Source organism: Danio rerio, chromosome 13, assembly GCF_052040795.2.
Source record: "Danio rerio strain M-AB ecotype USA chromosome 13, GRCz13ab, whole genome shotgun sequence".
Classification (NCBI taxonomy): Eukaryota; Metazoa; Chordata; class Actinopteri; order Cypriniformes; family Danionidae; genus Danio; species Danio rerio.
In genome coordinates, this window is record NC_141033.1 from 22,480,113 (window position 1) to 22,502,099 (window position 21,987).

General features: G+C 39.8%; 1 protein-coding gene across 3 annotated transcripts in view; it reads left to right on the forward strand.

The window, feature by feature from the left end:
- Positions 1–21,987, forward strand: part of atrnl1a (attractin like 1a) — a 465,931-nt gene that overhangs the window by 253,110 nt on the left and 190,834 nt on the right. Inside the window, exon 23 of one of the 3 annotated variants that reach the window (XR_015505852.1) lies at positions 20,544–20,686. The exons of the other annotated variants lie outside the window; for them this stretch is intronic. The gene's annotated coding sequence lies outside the window, so the exon portion shown is untranslated. Of the gene's footprint in view, positions 1–20,543; positions 20,687–21,987 lie in introns of those variants that run through there. 3 annotated transcript variants of the gene reach the window in all.

Below are 21,987 nucleotides of genomic sequence, written 5' to 3' on the forward strand. Positions count from 1 at the left end.
CAGATGAGGGTGTGTGAGATTTAGCATCATGTCATACAACTATGTGATTAGTTAGTTTACTCCACCTCAGATAATATAGGTGAGCAACATCTCGGCATGTGTCTAATTATAAATATGATGCTCATTTGAATATTGTAGGTGTGCATAATATTCAACTAATATCTTACTGCAGTCATTAGGTTCTGTCATGAATATGTTAATGTACCATCTGCAGAATTGCCGATCCTCATGCTCAGTTCAAGATGTCAGATACTACACCCATGAAGCTTCAGTAACTCATTTAATTTTCCTGGGAATGGTATGACAGCATCTAAACTTGTGGAATACTTAAGATTTATCTACTTGATAGATAAAAAATAATAAAAAAATAAAATAAATAAAAAATAAAATAAATAAAAAAACTGACTACAAAATAACTTTTCTTGTTGAATTTAGATTCAAATTTAAATGAATTCAAATTCATTGCTCAGTCATTAGTGTCACAGGATTTTTCAGAGACCTTTAAAGGTTCAGGACACCCTGGAGAACTTTTTTTTTTATATTAACAGATGTGTGTGTGTTGAGCATCAGTTAAGACAATGTTAGCACCTGTCAGCTTTAATTGTTGGGAAAACTGGATAATTTTGAGCTCTTGTCAGCTAATTTCAGCTTCCGGTTTTAAAATGATTTTTGGGGCGGGATCAAAATCGGAGAGGTAGCGCAGTACTGCAAGTGCAATGATGACGCGTCGGTTTCTCATTATTATTCATAGCGGAGTTTTCTTATGCTATGAGAAGAGCCGGCTGCTTAATTATTCATGAGACCTGCCAGACCTACCAGAGTCAAGCCCGAACTGAGAGACACGTCACGGACCCACTGCACGGGCACACAGTATTTAGCCGTTCATGAAGGCTCATATGCGTTTGTTTCCATGATCCACGGGGTTTGTTGCATGTTTTCCCCCGCGATCTTGTCAGGGCCGATCATACAGCAAAGCTGTGTGTGTGCTGCTAGCATTCTTGTTGGGAGAGCAGCACGAGAATTAGAGAATGGCAGACGCCGTCTTTTATCAGTTCATTCACATTCAGACATATCACTGTGCTGCTGTGTTTGCCTAAATCCTCCAGATTACCAGCACGGCTAATGGTTAAAATAGACAGGTCAGGAGACCTGCTCCACTGAGTCTGCTGGATATGGGGGATTGAGGGAGAAGTCCTCATTTATAGGGTTTACATGAACACACTTATCTTTATAATTATATAAATTGTGGTTATGTGTATATGAAATTACGAATAACAAATGTAGCAGGGCATTAAATCACTATTTATTTCTTTGCATTTTAACTTTGTAAACTATAAACTCATGCGTCTTCTCACGGTTTGTCTCATTTTGTGAGCTAGCTTCGTTATTCGCTCACGTTCTCCCCTGCTGGCCACGCCCACTCCTGCCCGATGCTTGCGGAGCTCCACGCCCATTAATCATTCATCTTTTGAAAAAATTCTAAAGTAGACTTTAACCGAAAGTGGGGGGTGTCATGGCCCTTTAAAGCACGATGATCTGCTGCTCAAGAAAAATTTGTTGTAATCAGTGTTAAAATCAGTTGGACTTCCTAATTTTTTTTTTGTGTAAATTGTGACAGTACTGTTCAAAAACTACAAAAACGTATTTACATTGATTCATAAAGGACACATACATTTTTTTTCAAGAGGGAAGAATAATAAAGAGGAAATTAAAGAAGAAGAAAAATATATTTAAAGCCTGCATGAACTGGAAGTTGGTGAGACTTTTATTTCACTATGTTTATGTGCTTCCAACTGAAACAGACTATTGCGTAGGGGGCAGGAATTTCTTTTGGCCCATCATTCCCTTGTAACAAACTAATATTAACAATAATAATAATAATAATAATAATAATAATACATTTTTTTTAAAGGCGCCTTTCTAGCAACTCAAGGACACCTTCGAGTGCATTGTGATATTACTAAGTGTGCAGCAATAATTCAGGATAAAGACTTTCAGTTCAAACCAATCAGTGCGCTCTGTTGTGTATGCTGTGCAACTTCCTTAATATGCATGTTAGCTTCGAAGACTGTTACCTGTACAGTGTTCAGATGGCAGAGATATGCCACATTGTTTTGGCAAAACAAGTGGAAGAAGAGGAATTGTTTGGAGATACAGGTTGTCAGTGTTGCTTTTATAATGTGCTGCAATGAAGGTTTTGTTTTCATTTTCCCGCTATGAGAGCTCAGCTGGATTCACATGTGGATTACAGTGCACGCGACGCACAACAAAAATACATGTCTAAGGAACATTTTTTACCCGATAGTTTTTCGCATCTGGAAATGGTGAAATCCGGATTTGCCTCTCGTCTCCTTTTGAAAAAGACGTGGCTTCAGTTGTTGTTGATTGTCTTGTCTCTACAGATTTGGTAAGCGATCAGAGATCTTTGTTTGTTTATTAAGATGGCAAAGTTAGTTTGTATCGTCAGCAGTATTCTTTTAGTGTTTAAAGACAGACCTTATCAAAATAATTTCTTAGTTACTAAAGTTTACAGTTCGTTAATATCACTACAATATTATGGACTGAAAGATCAACTGTATATGCTGCTCTCTGAGTAAAAACATGTAAACACCACAATCAAACTATTACTGTCGTGTAGGATTTTCACCGCATTCTGTGACAGGAATACAAATGGCTTTCTGACGCTACCTACCAAGTGCATCTAAGTTACCGAGAAATGCAGAGGGTTTTTTTCTCTCATTCGATGTGTGGTATCAAACATTGCATTAAAAATGCACGCTTAGAGCAGTTCCTCAAATCAAATATTTCATCTGTCACGAGGGGCATGAATGAAATGTTTCTGAATGTAAGTCCCAAACTGCATTTAAAGTCCACCATTTAATAATTTGGCAAATAATTTGGTTACTGATGTCCATGGAAACACAGTCACTGTCTTTCTGCCTTGCGTTTGTGTGTTTGTTTTGCCTCTGTGAAAATCAGCATGTGCCCAAACCGAAACTCCCATTTTAATGCAAATTTTTATCCACCTTCCCTCTTTCCCTCCTCCGACACTCCCCCCTAAACAGAGCTGGACACACCTACTTTCCTGACTTTTTCCAAACCAGAGGTGTGAAAGCACCTTGCTGAAACAGGGGGGTTTCGTGGCCCTTTAATAATATTGTGGCTAAAGCTCTCAAGCCGAAGTAAACAGAAGGACTGCCGCTTCAAATGCATAAGCAAATAGTCTGACTTTTAGGATTGCCAAAATAAAAAAAAATAAAAAAAAATCAATGACATAAGCATTAAACAATAATGTTTAATGATGACTGAGTTGCAATAACTGATCACAACAGCAAATTAGCAGATTAGAATGATTTCTAAAGGATCATATGATCTTGAAGACTGAATGAAATTTAGCTTTGAATCACAAGAATTATTTAAAGCTGCAAGCAGCATTTGACAGGCCTGAGAGCTAGAGGGATCACCATCTTGGTGGCTTCACCGTGGGCAGGGCGGACTGGGACAAAAATTCAGCCCTGGCACTGTAGCCACATCCGCCCACATAACCACACCGACATAGCCCCACCCACGGACACGCACATTCACTATTTATTTTGGTGTACAGATGGTGAAATAATATGACATTCTTGCCAGATTTTGATTAAGTTAAAAATTGTTAACGTAACGTAATTGGTTTGATTACGGTAACCTTGGATTGGGTCGGCCCATCTTGAAATCAGGCGGCCGTCGCATATTGGTCCAAATGCTTAACATTTATTATTATTACTATTATTATTATTATTATAAGTCGCTTTGGATAAAAGCGTCTGCTAAATGACTAAATGTAAATGTAAATGTAAATTATCATCACCATCATAATATCACATCTAGCAAGAGATAAAAGCTGCCTCCACGTAAAAACAATACATTAAAAAAAAAAAAAAACTGACCGGCCCACATTTAAAAATTGGTCCGGCCCTTCTGGCATTTGCCAGAATTGCCAGATGGCCAGTCCGCCCCTGACCGTGGGGACAAACACTTAACCCTCTGGTAGTCTTTTAATTTCTTTGGAAGCAAACAAACAAAAAATATTGAGCACTCCTGAGGCCCCCTCCCATTCCTAATCTTTTGCACTTTTGGGATGTTTGTGTCAAGTTAATAATATATAATAACATAATTAACATAATTTAAGCCATTGCCATGGCAACGCTATTTACGTTATTAGAAAAACTTTCACAGATTTACATCTGCAGTGTCTTGACATTATCCTGACAGGCATTGAAGAAAATAAGACAAATACCGACTGTTCCCCTTAGGATGGGGAACTTCCATGCTATAAGTGGATTTAACCCATGTATGGGGATTTCGTTCAGAAAGCCAATCGTCTGAAAGAGTATATAACGGGCCAATGAAATGCCAAATGAATTGGCAGCGTAAGCTTGCACACCTGATGCTTGTTGCAATCAATTTAGCATATAAGCACAGGAAAAGCAAGACAACGCCATGCTTTTCTCTTCAGAGACTATTACAGCTGTAAAATTGCATACTTAAACAGCATTCTCCAACCATTATAGGTCTAGATTACATAATTAAATGCTTTGTTTATTCTCCACAAATAAACAGGTAGCACATCATAATAATAATGTAGATTAGAGTGCTCACATATCTACACTATTATTACTGTAGTAAATCAGCTCAAGGTTATTCTTTCCCCACCTTTCCCGCTGTAATAATGTTGCGAGTTAGGATTCAGATTTCAAGGCTCGTGTACCTTCTGGAACATTATATAGCGGAATAGCTTGGCGGGAGGAAGATTCATTTGAACGGGGCTTCCAATGAATCAACTCTTTTGATTCGAACAACCAAATCGTTCAGCGATGCTATCAACAAAGTTGAGCAGGGTAGCAAGATCAAAGTTCAAGACATTAACGTTAGATTCATTAATATACACAGGCACCTTTCTTTATACAAAAGTAGACTTTATTGACTAATCTAACAGAAACTAACACCTAACACAAACACACATTCATACAAGCATAGGAAAGAGCAACGTGAAGAGGTTGAGAAGATGTAATGATGGGAAAACCTGAGTTTGTAAGAACAAACCAACCAACCAAACGTAGTCAAATTTAACATACCCCTTCTATTGTCTCTTTAGGGTTAATTTAGGTCACACCAGTTTAGATGTTGGGAGAAAGGTGATACTTGCGGTCTGTTCGTGATGTCTGAGCTCCCGTTGTTGAGCACGTGGTTGGTTGGCTGATCCTTTATTGGTTGACGCCGTAAAAGTTTCTGAACAGGGAAATGTCCGAGCATGGTGCGATTAACCCCTTTCTGTCTGGGTTTCTGCCTGCTTTCTTGGAGGTTTCTGAGTCTCTAAGGAAGTTGCCGAGGGTTGATGAAAGTTCAAAACAATGTGGTTCAGAGCAGAGAGGGGGGTTGCTTGGAGTTGGGAGAGAGAGGGGGAGCTCCCAGGAGAGTTTAAACAGAGAGCCCCTAAGAACGTTTAAACAGAGAGAGTTCCCAAGCGAATAAAAGTTTAGCTTGGTCTTCAACTTTATAGGGCAGGTTCGAATTCACCCTCCATGGAAAGTTGACCAATTAGAAGCTAACTTCCTGGAATATTAAATTTATGGGTCTTTGTCCGAGGCAGAATAATTTGCATAGGCAAATTTTATGTAAATCGGGACAAAAATGTTAAAGTCTCTTAGAACATTAATATGTTGCACTCATATTAAAATAAAATGTCAACGATCAATTTGTACAGCGAGTAAGCTTTTCAAAAAGTCCAAACTTGAACAGTATAAGAGGTTGTTTAGCCTAGGAACAGTTAAAACATTATATGCAGGGGTATTAAAACCAAAAATATTAATACAAGAGAAAGGGAAACTTTGCAAAACATATGATTAAACATAAAGAGTAAAGTTCATATGAAAACAGTGTTAAACAAGCAGTTTAATTAGTCCTTTGTAAGTCATTCCTGTGCTTAGTACTGCATGACACATTCCTTTGGGTTGTAAATACCTTGGAATCAGGCTTCGAGCCTTCTCTGGGCAAAGTTGGCTGGTTGTGGAAAAAAACCCAAAATGTTTATGTCTGGTCGGCCATATTCGTTACAACAGCCTTCTGAGAGAGTCAAAGAGGGTTCCTCCTGCTAATAACCAGCGATTTCGAGCGAACGAAAAAGGCGGTCTCCTGGTTCAGAGTGTGTACACGCAGTGACAGACGGTCGAGCTAGGCTTCTCCCTTGCCTGGCGTTCTTTGGGTCAAGTCCTCCAGAGCGGTGCGTATAAAGTTGCAAATTTCACAAAAAGAGCAACAAGAAGAGCAACTCTTTTCAGGATGGCGCTCTGACCGAGCATTTCTGGATTTGGTGGTTTCCTGTACCCGGATGATGGTCACAAGCACTGCGTTGCATGCCATGACTGTTGCACAGTTAAGATCATGACTGTTGCACAGTTAAGGGCAAACTACCTCAGCTGTCCCCTGCACTGCATCGGGCACTCGGGCAGATCTGAGGGTTGCAGTGGGAGATTATCCGTTGCCTCCGGGTCAGTGGACCTCCCGCTCCTCCAAGCGCTCCATCCAAGCTTCGAGCGGAGGAAGCGATCCGTCTAACCAGTTGGTAGCCTTTACATTCGATGACACCCGGGACGAGGATTCAGACCCGCTCGCCCCCTCCGGGCAGGTGAGCGCTGTTAAAACGGATCCTGAAACGGACATGTTAGCCGTGCTTTCTCAGGCTGCTTCGGCCGTGGGGTTGGAGATGTTTTATCCCCCAGCTTGCGGCCGGACCGACTAGATGGGTGCTACATAGAGGACAAGAGGGCCAAGCCTTCAAAGCCTCTCATCCCCTTCTCATCCCCTCTCATCCCTATTCCGGGAGGTGCACAGTAGGCTCGCTCAGTCTTGGAGAGCACCTTTTTCTGCCCATGCTGAGTGTCCCTCCACCCTCACCACTCTTGTCGGTGGAGCAGCCAGGGGGTATGAAGCAATTTCTCAGGTCGAGCGTGACATTGCGAACAATGTTTGTCCGCATGGCACCTTTTCTTGGCAGGGTCCGCCTCGTCACACGTCCAAAGCCTGTAAGTTATCTGCCTCCCTCGGAGCCAGAGCTTACAAGGCTGCGAGCCAGGCTGATTCTGCCTTGCACGCCATGTCCACCTACCAGCGTTTCCAAGTGAAGGCGCTGGCCCAGCTGCACGAGGGTGGGTCCAACCCAAGCTTGCTACGCAAGCTCCGCACCGCAAACGACTATGCTCTTCGAACCATTAAGTCCACTGCATGTGTGTTGGGGAGGACTATGTTCACATTAGTGGTTCAGGAGCACCACCTCTGGCTAAACCTGGCAGATATGCGACAAAGTCAACAAACTCTGCTTTCTTGACTCCCCCATATCCAAAGCTGGCCTGTTCGGCGACACAGTTGGTGAATTCACCCAGGAATTCAAGGCGGTGAGAGAGCAGTCTGATGCGATAGGTAAAGTCACCTATCGGCGGGACCGTAAGCCCGCTCCGCCCGCCGAGCCATCCAACTCTGCTGCGACTCGCCGAAGGCACCTGCCTACGAGAGCTGCCCCGCACGCGCCTCCGCCTCCTTTCTACCACCCCTCGAACTTCCCCTCCAGAGTTTGAGTGAGAGGGGAGAGTGAATCTCTCGCTTCCGGCTCTTTCGCGGCACCATTTCGCTTCCCGGATCAGCACACCCACTCCGCGCTGCCCCACTGCTGGTACGTCAGCAATTGTAGCGATGAGTCAATTAGCGAGGGCTCTGCCTGCCTGGTTAGCACGGGACAGCCCTTAGTGGTGGCTCATATGCACAATCAAACTCGGCTACGCGTTTCAGTTCGCGGAACGACCCCCTAGATTCACAGGTGTGTATTTCACCACGGTCAGCCCCCTGTCCGCCCCTGTCTTGCAAGAGGAGATTGCTGTATTCCTGGTGAAGGATGCAATCGAAATGGTCCTTCCAGCCGAGATGGAGAGCCAGTTTTACAGTCCGTACCTTATCGTGCCCAAAAAGGCCAATCGCGGCCAATCCTAGATCTACGCGATTAGAACCGCTGTCTGCACAAGCTGCTGTTCAGAATGCTCACGCAGAAGCACATCCTCTGGTGCGTTCGTCTTTAGGATTGGTCTGCAGCGATAGACCTGAAGGACACGTACTTCCATGTCTCCATTATTCCACGCCACGTCACTTAAAAAAAATCTGATTTTTGCGTTTAAAAGTCGAGCTTGGCAATACAAAGTCCTACCCATCGGGCTCTCTCTTTCTCCGCAGGTCTTCACCAAGCTCGTGGAGGGTGCCTCACCAAGCTCGCAGAGGGTCTCCGCCTCTCCGAAGAGCGCTCTTAGCTAATGCTGAACTGTCTGAGAGAGTTCAACAGCCAAATACTGGTCCCACTGAAATACTTTCAGAGGCTCCTGAGGCATATGTCGTCCGAGTGGTGTGACAGCGGCTGCGGATTACTCTATATGAGACCACTTCAGCACTGGCTTCACGATCGAGTCCCCAGACGTGCATAGCACGCGGGCACACACCGAGTCATTGTTACTGCGCTGTGCATCAAGCACTCAGCCCTTGGAACAACCCCTCGTTCCAACAGGCCAGAGTGCCTCTAGGAAAGGCATCCAATCATGTTGTTGTTTCAACAGATGCTTCCAGCACGGGCTGGGGGGCTGTGTGTTGCGGGCATGCAGCTGCGGCTCTATAGAAAGGAACCCAGTTGCTTTGACATATCATTCGCCTGGAGCTGTTGGCATTGTTCCTCGATCTCCACTGTTTTTTTTCCGGTGCTGGAGCAGCAGCACGTGCACGGATGCACGGATGCACTGGCCCACAGCTGGTCTCGGGGCATGCGCAAATATGCGTTTCCCCCAGTGAGCCTGCTCGTGCAGTTACTGTGCAAGATCAGGAAGGACGAGGAGCAGGTTTTGCTGGTTGCGCCCCTCTGGCCCAATCGAACCTGGATGTCAGAGCTCTCTCTCCTCGCGATGGCCCTCCCCTGGCAGATCCCTTTGAGAGAGGACCTACTCTCTCAGGGACAAGGCACCATCTGGCACCCTCGCCCCGATTTTTGGAACCTCCACGTGTGGTCCTTAGACGCGAAGAAGACTTAGGTAACCTACCGATTGCAGTGGTTAATACCATCACTCAGGCTAGCCCCCTCCACGAGGCGCGCCTACGCCCTGAAGTGGAGTCTATTCACTGAATGGTGCATCTCTCGCAGAGAAAACCCCCGAAATTGCCAGATCAGCGTTGTGCTTTCTTTCCTCCAAGAGAAGCTGGATAGCAGGCTGTCGCCCTCCGCTCATCATGGCGCAGTGGCTGGCAGCACTGTGGGAAAGCATAAGCTCATCATTCGGTTCCTCAGAGGCGCTTGGCGAATTAATTCACCCCACCCCCCTCACATGCTCTCTTGGGATCTTGCCCTCACTCTCACGAGCCTGCGTACAGAACCCTTAGAGCCACTAGACTCAGTATCTTTAAGATTTCTGTCCCTGTAGACAGCTCGATTAAGAGGTTCGGGGACCTGCAGGCATTTTCGGTCAGTGACTCGTGCCTGGCTTACTCTCAGGTTATCCTGAGACCCCACCCGGGATGTGTGCCCAAGGTTCCTATCACACTGTTGAAAGTCCAGGTAGTGAGCCTGCGAGCGCTGCCCCTGGAGAAGGCAGACCCAGCCCTTTCTTTACTTTGTCCAGTTCACGCTTTGCGAATTATCTGGACCGCACTCAGTACCGTATTGAAACAGAGACCTCTCTAACAGACATCTGTAGAGCTGCGGGCTGGGCGACACCTAAAACATTTGCAAGGTTTTGCAATATGCAAGTGGAGCCGGTTTCCTCAGGGGTATTAGGTAACTCTTGGTGATTGAGGAAACAACTCGGTTAAGGTGTTGAAACACGCTTGCTGCACCACTCTCCCTAATACGGAAATACGTGCGCTTATTCACTCTGTCAGTAAATTTCCCTGCTTAGGTGAGCCCTGCAGATTCCTCCAAGGCCCCCAGAGCTGACTCAGTGGAGGAGTCACTCGCTGGACCATAACATTGTAGATCTGCCCGCTGGTCAGCCCGCGTTTTGGGTATAGATGCCCGCTATGCGTGATCCCCACTAGGCGATCCCATATGCTTATTCAGCCACGGTGCAGTCCCCCCTCACAGGCGGACCCGTGTCTTCCCTCTCTGCTAACCATCTTATTATATGCAGCGTCCTCCCTATCGGGACTCCACACTTTCCCAACGTACTGTCATATTAAATTGCTAGAAATCATCTAGACGCTTGCGACTCCCGAAAAATATATCTAAATCCGTAAATCTTCTTTGAAGTGGGATAAGTAAGAGCCAGGGATCACGTTGGAAGACCGCACCTGTATATGATGCAGGAACGCTCACACTATGCCTGGCTATCCTCTCATTGGAGGCGAAGGTAAGGTGCAGTCATTATGGCGTTTTCCAGACATTTCCCAATACGTGGATCCACTTATAGCATTGAAGTTCCCCATCCGAAGGGGAATGCTCTGGTTACTAAAGTAAAAGCCATAATGATTGTTCCTTAGCAGTGAGTATCAGTCTCTTTAGCTTAAAAGAGTAGCGTTGTCTTGCTTTTCCTGTGCTTATATGCTGAATTGATTGCAACAAGCATCAGGTGCACAAGCTTCTGCTGCCAATTCATTTGGCATTTAATTGGCCCGTTATATATTCTTTCATACGATTGGCTTTCTGAACAAAATCCCCATACGTGGATTAATGAATAAATGCATATGAAAAAACGATAACATTTGCACAAATTATGTGTTTTTTCTCTCTAAACAAGTAGTTACTCCACCCCGTTTAGAGCGCCATTACGGGCGTTTTATGTTATAACTAACATGGCTCAAGCGATGCATCTGCGACAGAAAAACTGCATTTTAGGAAACACTTGTCATAACATTGTTCTTTTCCCAAACAATGCATCCTACTAAGATAGTTCAGCCATGAGTTACGTCGTTGTTTAGAAAACGCACCCCTGTTCGAGATATCAAAAATATACTGTAAAGTTAGCATTGTCAATGTCTTGTCTTCAAGCTGAGAGATTTGATTGAATTGTCTAGGAGGAGTATTTTAAATTCCAGAGCATGTGTTAGTCTCACTGAATGTTTGTACAGTGTGTTGTTTGTGCTGATGATATCTGCATGTGTGTAAATTCAGGTTTGTCAAATGGTGTGCTACAGAGACCATCAAATCTAGTTAACTTTTTTAACTGCACCCTTCCCCCTACCCTTTGATCTTGGCCTCTACTTGCAATATAAATCATCTATTATTTAAATGTAAATGGTGTTTCAATGTATAACTATTTTATTGTGTTTTGATCAAATAAATGCCAAAAAAAAAAAAAAGAAAACCTTAGTGAGGTGAAGAGAAGTCTTCAAAACCATAATAAAAAATGTCCGATCCCAGATTGCTAATTAATAGTATATCTTTACTGTTTGAATTACATTCAACCACAAACAAACAAACTTTATTATTATTATTATTATTATTATATTATTATTATTCACTGCAGCAGCTTGTTGTTCAGTGACCAGTGTTGATATTAGCAATGTCCTGCCTTCACCTCAGCTCTTGATATTCTCCTGAGAATAGCTGTATATTCATTTAACAGCCCTCTTTGCTTGTATCTGAAGGCCTCAGGGGCTCTCTGTGACTTTGTGTTTTGTCTGACCTCTTGGTTAGACTGGTTCTTGCTCCTCATAGATAGAATTGAACTTTTAAAAGCACATGCACTCAATAATCACTTCACTTCAGCTTTTGATCTTTGTACAATTATGAGGTAGTGGTGGACACTCTAACATCACTAAACACTAATTCTCATGAGCTCTCCAGATGGTCTCTGATGTGCTTCTGCATAACAATTTTCACCTGTTCACTTTCTTGTTAAATTTCATATTAGATTTATATTATTATAGTATTACAATAGTAAAAAAAAATGTTTGGATTTGGGGAGTTTGAAACAGAAAACAACTGCAACCAAGAACAAGAAAATATATATATACAGTTGAAGTCAGAATTATTAGCCCCCCTGTTTATTTTTTTCCCCAATTTCTGTTTAATTGAGGGCAGATTGTTTCAGCACATTTCTAACCATAATAGTTTTAAAAACTAATTTCTAATAACTGATTTATTTTATCTTTTCCATGATGACAGTAAATAATATTTGACTAGATATTTTTCAAGACACATCTATACAGCTTAAAGTGACATTTAAAGGCTTAACTAGGTTAATAAGGTGAACTAGGCAGGTTAGGGTAATTATGCAAGATATTGTATAATCATGGTTTGTTCTGTAGATTATCGAAAAAAAAAAAACTTAAAGGGGTTAATAATTTTGTCCCAAAAATGTTTTTTTCTTTTTTAATTGAAAACTGCTTTTAATCTAGCTGAAATAAAACAAATAAGACTTTCTCCAGAAGAAAAAAAAAATTATCAGACATACTATGATAATTTCTCTGCTCTGTTAAAAATCATTTGGGGAATATTTAAAAAAGAAAAAAAATATCAAAAGGGGCTAATAATTCTGACTTCATATATATATATATATATATATATATATATATATATATATATATATATATATATATATATATATATATATATATATATATATATATATATATATATATATATATATATATATATCTCAGAGTTATTAGCCCCCCTTTGATTTTTTCCCAAATAATGTTTACCAAAGCAAGAAAATTTTTACAGTATGCCTGATAATATTTTTTTTTTCTTCTGGAAAAAGTCTTATTTAATTAATTTCGGCAAGAATAAAAGCAATTTTGATTAAAAAAAAAAAAAAAAAAAAACATTTTAAGGTTAAAATTATTAGCCCCTTTAGGCTATATTTTTTTTTGATAGTCTACAGAACAAACCATCGTTATACAATAACTGGCCTAATTACCCTAACCAGCCTAGTTAACCTAATTAACTTAGTTAAGCCTTTAAATGTCACTTTAAGCTATATAGATGTGTCTTGAAAAATATCTAATTGACATTATTTACTGTCATTATTGCAAAGATAAAATATATAAGTTATTAGAAATGAGTTATTAAAACTATTATGTTTAGAAATGTGTTAAAAAAAAATCTTCTCTCTGGTAAACAGAAATTGGGGGAAAAATAATAAACAGCGGGTTTAATAATTCAGGGGGGCTAATAATTCTGACTTTATGTTGTTTGTAGTTTCAACATAATGTGCTTAATTTCCAGCAGTTATTTTAAATACCAATTGTTTACTTTGCATATTTTACTATTTTATTTTTAAATTTTAGGTTTTTTTTATTTTAGGTTAGGTCAGGTTATCCCTCAGCCTACGTTCAAAATCCTCTTCTTGAAACTATATCACTACTTCAATTTGCAGCCAAACTGTTCCTTTCCATTTCATTGGACTGCAGTTAAATGTAAATTAGTTGTGTAGTGGAGCATTTTAAAATAATTGGTCACTAATGTATACTTAAATCAATGCGTTTGATATTTTTTTGGGGCTGGCCTTGGATGTTACCACTCTTTTATCTTGTCAAAAGAAAAAAAAAATATGGTAATGTGGTCAGCTTCTGTAATCCCTGACATCTATTACAGTGTTCCACAAACTCCTCTTACTGTCCAACACACTTTTTAAGTTGCCTGGGTGTCCTGTCCAAAGATGAAAAACAAGATAATAAAGGTTTGGTTCTAAAACTAGTTCCTATAGAAAATATTAGAAAATAAGTCCTGGGCAGAACTGTGATTGTAACATTGACAAATAGCCTTTTTTGTTTTGTTGTTTAATTTCTGATTAAATTTAATATTTTGAGTTCCCAGTAGGCGACATGGTGTGGTTCAGTGGTTAGAACTGTCTCCTCACAAGAAGAAGGTCACTGGTTCGAGCCCCTGAGTCAGTTGCCGTTTCTGTGTAGAGTTTGCATGATCTCTCCATTTTCATGTGGGTTTCCTCCGGGTGCTTCCCTACACTCTAAATACATGCAGTATAGGTGAATTGATAAAACCAAATTGGCAGTAGTGTGAATGTGAGAGTGTATGTGTGTTTCCCATTACTGGGCTGAATCTGGAAGTGCATTCGCTGTTTAAAACATATGCTGGATACGTTGGAGGTTCTTTCCGCTGTGTCAACTCCATATGAATAAAGGGAATAAGCCGAAGGAAAATGAGTGAATGAGTTCTCAGTAGCTGTTTTTTTTTCCTCTTAACTTTGACCATTGCTACACTAACTCTACCTACATATATGCCATTACTGAAATGTCTTTGCTACTGATGTACTTTTAAGTTGAGATGTTCTCTGGAGGGGCTACAAGCAATATCAGTTTTTCACTATCACACATAGTGACATGTGGCTACAAATTGGTTGCTTGTTGCACATTTCTCAGTAGTTTGATGTCATGATATAGTATTGTGCGAGGAATCATGCTAAAATAAGCCCTTTATAGTAGAGATCTGCCCGGGGCTAAATTTTGAATCCCGCTCCCACCCACTCCCGCTAGGTTTTAGCCCAAACCCGACCGCTGGGGGACAAAACAGAAAACCACCCAGCTACACACACAGATGCCAGACAGCCTATAACAAGCTTTCTGTATAAACAAACACACACACAAGCACCAAGCAGGCAAGCACACACACACACACAGACAAAGCTCTCTCTCTCTCATTTGTGCACACAAACACACACAAACACCTCTCATTTGCACACACACTCACACACACACACACACACACACACACACACACACACACAGCAACAAACGAGCTAAACACAGCATCGTGGTATCTCATTTACACACATACATACGCGTGCTCGCTCGTTTGGGAGTCGGGAGCAATATTGCTAGACTGCCCGCTACCGTCCAAAATTAAACTAGTTACCGACCGCTCCCTCGCTTCATTCGGAAATTTATGCTGACCTCTACTTTATAGTTTGTGTGAGAAGGAGCTAAAGTTATTTGTCTTTTACCTCCTTTAGTGCTCTTTTTACCTGAATAATGTGGTTAAATACTTGTATGGTTTGCAGAAATCACATAACTGCAGCACTTAACAGTAATAAACAGCTTGTCCAACATGTCAAGTCAATACCATACATACTCTTTGCGACTGGCAGACATTTGATTCTACTCTGCATAGTAAATTTCAGTTTGATCATTGTAAATAAATGACATAAAAGACAGTATAAAAGCATATGTACTGAAAATCTTTCTACCGCCTCCCCTCGCTCATATGCAATGAAATATGATGGTGTAGTTACCTTGAGTGCAGCTGATACGGCTCTGATAACCAGAGGTCTGACATTAACAGAGACGTGTTCATAGACCAACTTAATTCTACTTTATTGGACTTTGGGCCTAAAATCGCAAGCCTGACCATCAATCACCATTTTCAGATCGTTAAAACTCTTCTTTATATATTGAAAATCTACAAGGTCAGGGAAAAGGCGAGAGCTTGGAATCTGCTAGCTAGCATACCCGTAATGTTCTTTTATATCCTCAAAGAGCTCTTTAATGGAGGAGGCGAAGTCAGGGTTATTAGCCAGAAGCTGGAGTGAGTTGGGGAGAAATATGCTGACGGTGGACAAAGACATTAAGAAAAAAACTTGAGCTTGTTAGGGTTTTTATTATTTTAATTGACAAGGAGACAACAGGCTATCTAAAACTGTATGTCTGCAATCATCTAGAAGATGCTATGATACATTGTTGTAGCCAATAATCTGCTGTGCTCGGGGATTTTAGATCCTGCTTACACATTTTATTAAAGGGTTAGTTTAACCAAATATGATAATTATGCTTTGTATTACTCACTTGTGTTTTTACAATCGCCTGAGACCTTCATTCATCTTTGTAGCACAAAATAAAACTGAAAGCTCTCTTATCCTCCAAAGGCAGCAAGTATCCAGGGACAATAAAAAAAAGGAACCAAAACATTTTATATCACTTCTGTGGTTCAACTATTATCATATGTGCTCGAATAACATGTTTGTGCCCCCAAATAACTGTAAAAATAACTTTGTTTGTTGAAGTTATATCCATATCAGATCAGTGAGCGCGTTTACTATGGGCAATATAACACTTTTCGAAGTTGATCAATTGTCTGAAGTGATTGTAACAATATGAGGGTGAGTAATTAACAACATAATTTTCATTGTAAGGTTGTAGGTCAACTAAAACTTTGAGTGTTGTCAGCTGGTGATTAGATCAACAAATGTATCTTATGGTCCGTTTCCACTGAGTGGTACATATGGTGCGGTACAGTTCAGTAAACTTTTATTGCTGTATCCAGTCAAAATATACCACTTTTTGGGTACCCTTTCCAAAGGGTACACAACATAACATAACATAAAGGAACCAAAAGGCAGAGCTAGATGCACAGCTAAACGCTTTTGGTTTACAGAGAAACGTCACTAGCACGTGCACAAGCAGGAGAATGAAAACAAAGGAAGCACCATTTTTAAATTTACAGTTGAGACATTACACCATTATAATATATACATATAATAGCAAGTCATGGTCGATCTGATCTCAAACAAACCTTGTCATCATCTTGATGAACAGCCACAAAGCCAAGAAGAAGAGCAGAATCTACTCGGTGTTCTATTGTTATTTACAAGGCCGTCTAAAAGTGCGAGTGGTTTCACTTTCTCCAGAGAGCTTGTGGTCACTCATTACTTTCTAACCATATGTTAACAATACATATGTGCTGGTGAAGAGTAAAGCTACAGATGAGAGGTATACACTCACTGTATGTTTTGTGTTGTTTTTGAAGCCAGATAAGTCTGAAATGTATATTGTGTAGTTATTCTGTAATTGTATCATATCGGAGACTGTAAGAGGCTGCAAGTGTCCGCATATATTGCATTTATTTGCAACTGCAACTTTCTGTCATACACCACGCCTAGGTGCTAATCAGTACCATACTGTACCATCCAGTAGAAACGAGACATTAATACTAGGTGTAAAAGTGTTGTCATGATACTAGTATTTTGGTACCAATCGATACAACATTTTTTGAAAACGTCTATTACTTGCTAACATTTGAGCGATGTTGAGAGTATACTGTACTTAAGTGATTGCCCATTGTGTTCACATGCTCAACAGAAATGACTGTGATTGGTGTGACGTAAAGTTCATCAGTTCACTGCACTTGACCACTGTTTACTGAATGCAAACACAAATACTGGGACCCTGGAAAATTGCAAAGCCATGTAGATCAGCCAGTCTGTCTATATGCTGTCATACTAGCAATTCGCTGTTACATCGACTTATCTAAATGATACACAACGGCTAATCAGAGGAGTTTAAGAGGGTGCTTAATGTTGTTCAAATAGACCTTTTTTTAAGTTTGAGTACTGACAGAAATTCCAGTATTGTGACAACACTACAACATGATATTGAAGAAATTATATTAAAGAAAGAGTTTAATGTTTTTTTTTTTTTATATAAGAAAGCCTCAATTAAATTATATTGTGATTAGATAAAAAAAGTCTTTGCTGCAAGAAATGAGGGGAAAATGAATTACATTGTAAATGTTTTATAATAAACAATCATATATTTTTATTAAATAGTTTGATAGGGGTGCACCGCGAAGACGCGGACAATTCTGTATCGGTTCAGTAATAATCATAACCTGTTATTATGTACTGCCATCATTTATCTCCTATGCGCTCTGTCGCGAAGGAGGTAAGCGCAAGTATTATAAACACTCAGGCAACTCAGGGCCGGCTCGTGGCATAGGCACCATAAGCAAATGAAAAGTGCTTCTTTTTTTTCGTTTTTCTGCTCCGCTCAGCGCAAGCTCTGCCTGTTGCGAGGGCTTAAGTGTGTGTGTGTGTGTGTGTGTGTGTGTGTTTGTTTGTTTGTTGCTTTCTATGTTTGTGTATGTGTTTGAATGAGAGACAGTGTGGTGCTGTGTGTCTGTGTGTTTATACAGACAGCTTGTTATAGCCTCCCCCTAAAATATAACACTGTATATAGAAAGCATCGTCAATGCACCGTGATGCACCGAGATATCAAATTTAACCGAATCGAAGGCATGATAATCGTAACCGAACCGTAAGACCAGTATAGGTTCACACCTCTATTGTTTGAGAAAATAAAAGGAGAGCATTGTTTATCATTCTAGCATTGCAAATAAAAAAGAAAAGAGCCAGCAAGGTTGACATTTTCTGATGCTGATTGTCTGAATTTGAGCATTACTGCTTTCAATCCAGCATTCTATTTACTGTAAAGAGCTGAATTTAGGAATGAGGAGGAGTCAAGAGCACTTGAGTAAAAGGTACGAGCTCCAGCCACCAGCCTGACCCGCTTAATGGCCAGTCCCTCTGGCAGGAGAAATCAGCTTTTCTCAACACTTTCTTTCTTTCAGTTTTTGATTGTCATGCACTTTCACTGCAAAAAGCAAATGCCAGTAAATCACTTAAGGGCTGGCCAACCCCCTCACTTCCACCTGCGTGCACACACTCACACACACACACACACACACACACACACTTCTCCATCCGCTCCTCTCAATCTATCCTAATGCTCCATTCTTCCATCTATATATAAAAGCAAATTGATGTGTTAGTCACAATTCTTGATCACTGGTTGTCCTTCCGGGTACAGATGAACACATGCTTTTTACATGCAGCTCTCATATTTGGCCCTGTGTACTGCCTGAGTACACATATAAAGTGTTTGTATGTGCGTAGTTGCCTTTCTATGTGTTGTGCTGAATAAAAGTAATTCAGTCCACCCATTTTACTGTCCCAAAACTCTTTTATATTATAGATCCCATTCAAATTTCAATTATTTAATTTTTTTGGCCGTCACGGTGGTGTAGTGGGTAGCACAATCACCTCACATCAAGAGTGTCGCTGGTTCGACCCCTGGCTGGGTCAGTTGGCATTTCTGTGTGGAGTTTGCATGTTCTCCCCATGTTTGCGTGGGTTTCCTCCGGGTCCACTAAATTGGCCATAGTGTATGTGTGCGATTGTAAGAGTGTATGGGTGTTTCCCTGTGTTGGCTTGCAGCTGGAAGGGTTTCCGCTGCATAAAACAAATGCTGGATATGTTGACGCCAAATTAATAAAGGGACTAAGCTTAAAAGAAAACAAATGAATGAATAAATGAATGATTAATATATATATATATATTTTTTTTTTACCAGTTAACATTTTTTGAGGAAATAACAACATTTCACCTCCTTGATCTGCTAGAAATGCTGCTGCCATGAACAAAATTGTTTGAAAACAGTCCAAAAGCAACATCAATAATAAAAGTCTAAAATTAAAAAAAAATAATTGACCTTAAAAAGTCTTAAATTCGCTGTTCTAGGTCTTAAATATTTTTGCACAGATCTTATATTTCCGATGTCCATGTAGTGCTACATCTAATGATCATTTAAATTCTTTTTTGTTGTTGTTGCTTGGCTTTCGTGGTCTTGTAGTTTTTTATTTCATTAGTCCAATTGCAATTTGTTGTATTGCTCCAACACTAGGCACATTCAAATTGAGACTGATAACACATCTGTTTAGCTGTGCCTTTTCTTAATGAGCACTGTCATACGTCCGACAGATCATACTATTATGTTTTTCTTTTTCTTTTTCATTATTTTATAACCTGTTTTAACTCATTTTAATCTGTTTTAAATCACTTTTATTGTTTTTTTTATGTTCTTAAACTTGTCTTTTTTATTCTTGTTTTATTTAAAGCACTTTGAATTGTCAAAGTGTTAACTTGTCTTGCCTATTCTACTATGCACATAAAAATTTAAATAAAAATGAAATTAATAATGTATTAAGCCTTTATTACGGTGGGTCAGTGGTTAGCACAGTCGCCTGACAGCAAGACGGTTGCTTGGTTTGAATGTGTGCATTAAAAAATGGTTGAGGGAAACGCCAAGATGCGCATCACTTTTGAAAATGTGCATAAAAACATACGCGCATAACTGAGTAGGATAAACTTTTTATTCGATAAGAAAAGATGCGCACAAACTGAGATGAAAACACTTTTACTAAACAAATTTGAGTATGCACATTAAAAAGGTCATGTGATTTTGTTATAAGAGATCATGTGATGATAAAAATATGTGTGAATGGACAAACTAGTAGGCTGAGTACATTATAAAACATCTGAAATGTTGTTTTGGTCATTCTGAAATGCTTTAACCGTTTCAGTATTAGTGTTATTACATTATTAATGACCTACCGAATCAAGAGCGTCTGTGCTCCATTTCTGACGCCTTCAAACACCACCGCACGTTCACTGTGTGTCAGGATTGCCTTCTGAGGTGCAAGTCATTTATTAAATAAAAATAAAAGGTTTACACCGCTTCTCTTATTGCAGCAAATTCCGTTTTTACTGTTGATATTTGGCGCCAGATGTTACAATTTTGTTCGCTTTGACTCATTGGATAGAAACACTGCTCTATTTGCACATCTTTTATCCGATAATCCGGTTTTGCGCATAAAGTTAATTCACATCTTTGGATGGAAAAATAGCTAGTGTATGTGTGTGTGTGAATGAGAATATGGATGTTTCTCAGTACTGGGTTGTGACTGGAAGGGCATCCACTGCATAAAACATATGCCAGAATAGTTGGTGGTTCATTGCGCTGTTGGAACCTCTGATAATCAGGGTCTAAGCCAAAGGAAAATTAATGAATTAATATCTTTTTTGTTAAATTCAACAACAAATTAACTGTTAATTAAAAAAAAAAAATAAAATAAAAATAAAAAACTCTGGACCTCGAGAAAAGCTTTAGAAAAGCTATATTGCTGCCTGTTTTTGCAGTCAATAACAGTGCGTCCTCTAAAAAAAAAACTAGCCCAAAGTCCAAAACTCATTCAAACTAAGTAAACACACGTTGTCGGCTGAACTTTTTAAAGCACGCCACTTCTTGAAAAATAAATCATTCTGATAACATCTGACATTTACAAATCAATCACAAAATGACATTTTCTTTTATCAGATGGTCGATTTTTGTTTTATTTATTTCTTTATTTTTGATGGAGACGGAGTGTGGATTTAGATTTAGATAGGTTTAGTTGGGAGAATTATTTATTGGATTCTCATAAGCAATCGATGTGAGTGGCCTCAGATATTGAAAAGGCAAATGATTTGGTCTTGTAGCTGAAGTAATCAGTGAATGGACAGGAACCAAGGATCTTATTTGTGAGGCTGACTGCAACAGTTGAAAAATCAAATGCATTTTATAACAGACTGAGATGATTGTACTGATTACGTAAGTGAGGAAAGGGAGAAATGATAATCTACTGAGCTCCAGTGATTTTAAATACTGGATAATTATGTATCGGCACGTGTTATGTAATGTAATGAATTAGCCATAACAGACATTCAGTCCTAGTGGATTCTAGACTCTTGCGTCCACCGTATGTACATAGTATAATGAGTTTGTTTGTTTATTTATTTATTTGTGCAAAATTGGAAGCCATTATGTTAATGCACAAAGTAAAATATGTTTAATAATAAAAAAATTACAAAAAAGTTTTTTTTTTATTATGTTATTATTTATTGCAACGTTTCTAAATGATTATTATATTTCTTTTTCCTTCTTTTTTTCCTTTTCTTTTTCTTTTTGTTTCTTTTCTTTTTCCTTTTTTTTTCTTTTTCTTCATTCTTCTTTCCGTCTTTTTCTTCTTTCATTTTCTTTTTCAATTATTTTTCTTTTCCTTTTTTCTTTTTTTTTTCTTCATTTCTTTTTCTTTTTTGCCTTTTTCTTTTTTTCTTTTTTTTCTTCTTAGATTTCTTGTGAAATCAGTCATGCTACTTTCATCACAGAATAAAAAAACAAAATAGTATTTTCCAATATTTTGGGGAAATATGTTGTCAAATTGGGTAAAGCAGTGGTGCAGTAGGTAGTGCTGTCGCCTCACTGCAGGAAAGTCACTGGTTCGAGCCTCGGCTGGGTCAGTGGGTGTTTCTGTGTGGAGTTTGCATGTTCTCCCTCCGTTCGTTTGGGTTTCCTCCGGGTGCTCCAGTTTCCCCC